The sequence below is a fragment of the Onychomys torridus genome, unplaced genomic scaffold (genome assembly GCF_903995425.1).
Source record: "Onychomys torridus unplaced genomic scaffold, mOncTor1.1, whole genome shotgun sequence".
Taxonomy (NCBI): domain Eukaryota; kingdom Metazoa; phylum Chordata; class Mammalia; order Rodentia; family Cricetidae; genus Onychomys; species Onychomys torridus.
Genome location: NW_023412401.1, coordinates 55,192 through 61,648, shown reverse-complemented (window position 1 = coordinate 61,648; position 6,457 = coordinate 55,192). Strand labels below are relative to the sequence as shown.

At 39.2% G+C, this 6,457-nt stretch overlaps 1 pseudogene; it reads right to left on the bottom strand.

Annotated features, from left to right (window-relative positions):
* Positions 1–2,989: 2,989 nt before the first annotated feature.
* Positions 2,990–5,241, bottom strand: LOC118575642 (annotated as a pseudogene).
* Positions 5,242–6,457: the final 1,216 nt, after the last annotated feature.

The following is a 6,457-nucleotide window of genomic DNA, read 5'->3' as shown; positions in this document are numbered from 1 at the left end:
ATAGTACTTGAAGTCTTACCTAGATATACAGGAAAACTGGATGAAATCAGGGGAAATAAATTTGAAATGAAGAAATAAAAGATTTATATGTAGATATTGTGAAACTATACATGAATGACTCCAAATATCCTGCTAAGGAATTCCAACAACTGATAAACACTTTCAGCAATTACCGGGATACACGATTTCCTCACAAAAATCAATAGTTGTCCTATTTACAAATTACGAATGGACTGCTACACCCACAGCTGTGACACCTGTGTAGCTGTAGCAAGTATGCCGCTGCGCTGGGGCCCAGCAGCTGAAGGGTTGAGGTTAGAGCTTCCTGGAGCGTGGCCTCAAGCGGTTCCCCCACAATCAGGGATCGTCAAGCAGCCTGAGGATCCCAGGAAGCCCTGGAGAACGAAATGGCCTTGACGACAGTCTTTGTTGGCACTAATCATGATCTTTCTCTGTATGTCTTATCTGTGTGTTCTCCAGTTAACAACACGACCAGTACAGGTCGGCACCAACATGACTGACCCAGGTCACCTGTACCTGGAGCACCTCCATTTATCAGACCAGTGTATAAGGAAGCTCAAAAGACTTCCTCAAATACATCTCTGGGGTCATTCCTGTTTAGAGTAGAGCAGCGCGAGCTCTTGTCAGAAACAGCCAGAGCGCCCAAAAATGAAAGTAAAAATAAAAATGTTACGATGGAATAAACATAGCATGCCAGACCCTTCTAGAGAAAAAGAGTTAGAGAAAATTCCCCAACACACACTTCCCGGGGGGTATACACAGTACTTTTTAGGAGGGAGCTGGTGGACAGCCCCTAGGTGGACCCCCGAAAGTGGAAGTTACCTAGAGCCGCTCCCATATACAGGAAGTTATGATGAAGTTGGGAACAGATGGGTAAATTATGAGGGGAAAAAACGGCTTTGAAAGCAAATGGGTATATGATAGTAAAATATAACCCAGACTGGTAAGAATTTGGCTCCCACAGATGTGGTCACTAGTGTGAGACAGATTTCACAAAATTCTGAGATCATGCCCTCAGACAATAACCACAATGAACTCCCGCTGCGGAAGTGATACACAAAAATAGATATGGATGTCTCTTGTTATTGTTTCTTGCTGATTCTGAGTAATTGTAAAAGATAATGGTCTGATGTAACCCCCTGCCAAGTTCCTCGATTGTAAAAGTATATAAGCATTGCCTATACAGAAGTAAAATTGCAGCAGCACATCAACATATGTGTCTGTCTGTCATTCTCCTCGCCTATTCCTGACTTCTCCTTGAGCCTTCTCCCTGGTTCTCCCGCAGTGATGGTCTCCCTCTGGGTGGTCTGCAGCAATGGACCAAGAAAGAAATGAGAGGAAAAAACTTTCACAATAGCCAACAAAAAAAAATATCTTGGGAAAACTCTAGCCAAGCAAGTGAAGTACTTCTATGATAAAAAAAAAAAAACCTTCAAATCTTTAAAATACAAAATTAAGCTGGGTGTTGGTGGGTCATGCCTTCAATCCCAGCACTCAGGAGACAGAGCCAGGAGGATCTCTGTGAGTTTAGGCCACCCTGGTCTGCAGAGTGAGATCCAGGAAAGACACAAAGCTACAAAGAGAAACCTGTCTCAAAAAACCAAAAAAAAGAAAGAAATTAAAGAAAAGATGAAAAGATCTCCCATGCTCATAGATCACTAGAATTTCAATAATAAAAATTTCCAGCTTACAGAAATTAATCTACATATTCATTTCAACAATCATCATAATTCCTACACAATTATTTTGAGAAATAATTTCAGTTTTACTGGAAACAGAAAATCCCAGATAGCTAAAATAATCCTCAATAATAAAAGTACAGTGGGAATGGAGGGGAGGAGCTGGGGGGAAGAAGGGGCGGGAGTGGGGAGGTATCAAAAACCAAATAGTCCAATTTTAAAATGTGGTACAGATCTAAACAAAGAATTCTCAGAAGAGGAAAGTCAAATTACTGAGAAACATTTAAAGAAATGTTATTTTGCCTCATCTTACTGTATATTGTTTTGTCCTGTACTTTTGGGAATGGAAACATAAGAATAGCGTATCTGAGAGAGAGTATGGATAGGGATGGAGGCTATGAAAATCCAATACTGTATTTAGTCTGTGTTCAAGTGCTCTCAATCACACATATTCACTTAGACATCAAAAGATGTACTCATTTTATTTCAAAACATATTATAAATTAGAGAAGAAAGGAACTTACACTCTGCACTCATGTCCATTACCTAGGTATTATAAAATGGGTGGCTGAGTGGAGATTATAAGACACAATGTACTAAAAAGCAGTTCATGTGACATTGTTTAACATTATTATTAAAAGAAACAGTGAGTGTCAGGAGAAATGTATATCTTGCATTGTATCATAAAAGATGTTCCTGTACCAACATTAAGCTTGTCTGTTGACAATTTTCTAAATGGTCTTATTAATAGAAAACACAGAGCTAGATATAGAGGTGAAAACCTGAGAAAGATCAGAGGAATATGAGCAGCCACATGCTAACCTCACCTCACCAAATCTGTAGCTTCCAAAAGCAAGATATTTCCTGTCAACCCACACCTGTATGCCTTTCTGTTCTGCCATCTGATTTGCTCTTTGTCCAGCTACATCATTTCTTCTTCCTGCCTAATTCTGTCACTGCCCAATTCTGTCACTTCTGGTCTGTCTGTACAGACCTCCAGAACTCCATGGTTAACTAGTGTTGGAATTTAAGGCATGTGCCACCATGCCTGGTTCTGTTCCCAGTGTGGCGTTGAACTCATATAGATATCCAGAAATATCCCTGCCTCCCAAGTGATATTTTTAAAGGTGTGTGCTAACATTGCATGACTTTTGAGTTTACTTATAATAACTGCCTTTTTCCTCTGATCTCCAGGCAAGTTTTATTTATTAAAGCACAAATAAAATATCACATTTCAGGACAAATAAAATATCACCACAGATGTCTGTTACTATTTATAAAAAGTTAGATCAAGAAAATGCTTTCTACTTTAATTTTTGAAGAGAATTTCTCTCTGGTCTTAATAAAATTATGTAGCACTTGGGAACAAAGATGCATCCCAATAAGCCTGCACTAGAGGTCAAGATGGAAAAGACATCCACAGCCACCATGATCTTACCCTTGGTGCTGTGGTAGATGGGGAGAAAGGTGATCTAGACACTGAACAACAACAGCATGCTGAATGTCAGCAACTTTGCTTCATTGAATGTGTTAGGGAGATTCCTGGCCAAGAAAGCCACAATGAAGCTCCCAAAGGCAAGGGAGCTGTGATATCCCAAGACACAGTAGAATAAAGTAACTGAGCCCTTATTGCACATGATTATAATATGGTCATGTTCAGAGTATGTATCAATGTCAATAGAGGGAGGAGAAACTTGCAGCCAGATTGCACAGAGAATAATTTGGATGATAGTGCAGATGGCAATGGTATAGTTTGGTGCCCCTGAAACCAGGAAGTACTTCATCCTTCTTCCAGGGACTATGACTTTGAAAGCCAAAAGCACAGTAATTGTTTTGGCCAACACAGTTGAAACAGCCACAGTGAATGCCACTCCAAATGTGATTTGCTGCAGAATACAGGATGCTGAGTTGGGATGGCCAATGAAGAGCAATGAGCATAGGAAACAAAAGATGAGTGAGATGAGTAAGATGCAGCTGAGATTCCAGTTATTGGCCTTGACAATGGGAGTTTCATGGTGCTTCACAAAGACCCCAAGAATCACAGCTGTGAATGCAGAGAAGCACAAGGCCATTAAGGCAAGAGCCAACCCCAGGGGGTCCTCATAGGTCATAAAGATCACAGCCTTGCCAATGCACAGGGTCTGCCCTATATTGGCATACTGGACCTCTGGACACTTCACACATTGATGCACATCTGATGGACAAAAGGTAGTGTTATTAGTTCAGCTTCAGCATCTTTATTGACAGGAAATTTCCATTTTGGGTGTTGAAGAAGTTTTGTAATATCTGCATTTTGTTCCTGAGGATGTAATGGAATTATATGGCTGCATGGCCATGCTTCCATTTAGTAATATTCATTATCTTTATGAGGAATGAAACCAAAGAATCACTTGTTTTGTCCACTTAACTGTATTAATGAGATCATTAGTCATGTTTTCCGAAAGTAGAGATATTTCTAGTGCATTCTAGAAGCTATGATAAAATGACTTACACTGGTGAAGTCACAGATTCTAAATTCATCGACACGTTTTTCTGAGTGTATTTTAACATCCCAGATCCCTAGAATTCAGTGCATCCTGAGATGTTTGTTTCTTTTATGAATGCTATGCCCATGGGAGATGGAGCTGATGACTTCTACTAGGACAAGCTCTATGATACATTTTCAAGTGGGAATTTGCTAGTACAAACACGCTGACATACAAACAACACTAAATCAAATATGTAGGCTGTATGTGCTTACAAATATTTATATGTGTGTGATCATGTAAAAGGAACAGAAGATCTCATGATCTTGAGAGTGCCTGGATTTACATGGGGAAAGCAAGAGGATAAGCATGAGATGAATGTTATGTGAATTTAGTATTAATGTGTGAAAACAGCAAAAGGTAAATATTTACATAAATATGCCCCCATTTGTGTCTTCATCTGGAAACACAGTCACCCAACTCTCATGAATTGTTTTCAAAAAGCCCAAAACCTTTACTGAAGATAGAAGCCTCTATATATACTTAGCACTAAAAATCACTACATCTTGATTCCATTACTTTGGAAGCAGACAGCATCTTTCAACTTACATAATTTCTATCTCTGGGAGATTTTGAGAGTATCTATGTATACTCAGGGTAAGTAAGCAATGATGAACAGTATGAGTAAGATAACACAAAATGCTTAAATAGGAATTATATCACACAATGTTTATGTTGAGAAATATTCCCCTATTAATTATTTGTAACACCCACTGTGGCATTGTAATTTCAGTTGACCTTGATCATTGGGTAATTGCAGAAAGTGATGATGCGCTTCCAGGATTTTAAGTCATTTTATCTATAACAAAGCATTTAAGGACACAAGCTATCCACTAAATTGTTTAAGGAACTGGAAACTTGGCTCAGCTGAGGAGATAATGTATTGCTATTGCAGAAGACCCAACTTCAATCCCCAGAACTCATATCAAGTCTCTCATAACTACCTGTCACTCTAACTACAGGAACATTGGATCCATCTTACCTGCATCTGCACTGGGTTGGACATAACCATCCATCTCACGTACATACACATAAAGTAACAATAAAATATTTTTGTTTAATTTGTTTTATTTATTATTTAAATACCCTTTATTCTTATTGTTTTTACATTTAAAACAATTTCATTACACTTTGCTTAGTTAGTTTGGTGAATGTTGTACATGGGAGTATATAGAAGTCAGAAGGCATGTCTAGAAGCAGGCAATTTTCTCCTACTATCTGGAACGTGGGGGTAAACTCAGGTTATCAGCTTTAGTTGCAAAGGTTTTAACTGCTGAGCTATCTCACAGGCCATAAATGTTCTTTGAGTACTTTCATTTTATTTTCTTAAATTACAGAGCATTGAGAGAAAAACTGTGTGTCGCCATTTGTATTTAGCAATCCTTAATCAAATAAATTATTTGACAAAAATGGGCTCTGTAGGTGACAAGACATTTTGAATTATTGTGCCTAATTGTGTTTCATAAAAACGATTTTTTTCTATTACTTTGTGACAGTAGTATCTGGGTACTGTATATAAAAACACTGAGTATAGGACTACTCATATTTTCCCCATCATGTGTCAACATGTATCCTCACTTTCCTCAATTAATTATTATTATTATTATATTTGTGTTTTAATTTTACACATCAGCCATGGGTTCCCCTGTCCTCCCCGCTCCTGCCGCACCTCGACATTTCCTCCACACCCTCCCCTCATTTCCCACCACCTCTAGGGCCAAGACTCCCCTGGGGATTCATTTAAACCTGGTGGATTCAGTACAGGCAGGTCCAGTCCCCTCCTTCCAGGCTGAGCAAAGTGTCCCTGTGGAAGACCAAGGTTCCAAACAGTCTGAACTGGATTCACTGTAAGGGCCTGCCTGAGGCCCCTCTGGGAGTTTTCTGAAGACTGGGGCAAAGTATTACCTTGTTTGTCCCTTGTTGATCTACATTCATTGGTCCAGTGTCTTCCCTTACCACACTTTCTACATACTCCAGAAGGAAGGGGCATTCTGTTGCCATTGTTCCTAAAGAAATATTGTATCAAGAAGTGCCCAGTTTACAGGCCCTTTCAAATGTCCTTGCTTTCCACATCCAAAACATCTGACATTCCTCAAACTTCTTGAAATTGCTTCTCCTATCCACATATTTTCATAATAATGAGCCTCAACATTAACCGTGTCTCTAATCCAATCTTCCAAGAGTGCAGATCTTGCCTTTAACGGACTGATTATTCTCTTGCATGCTTCATTT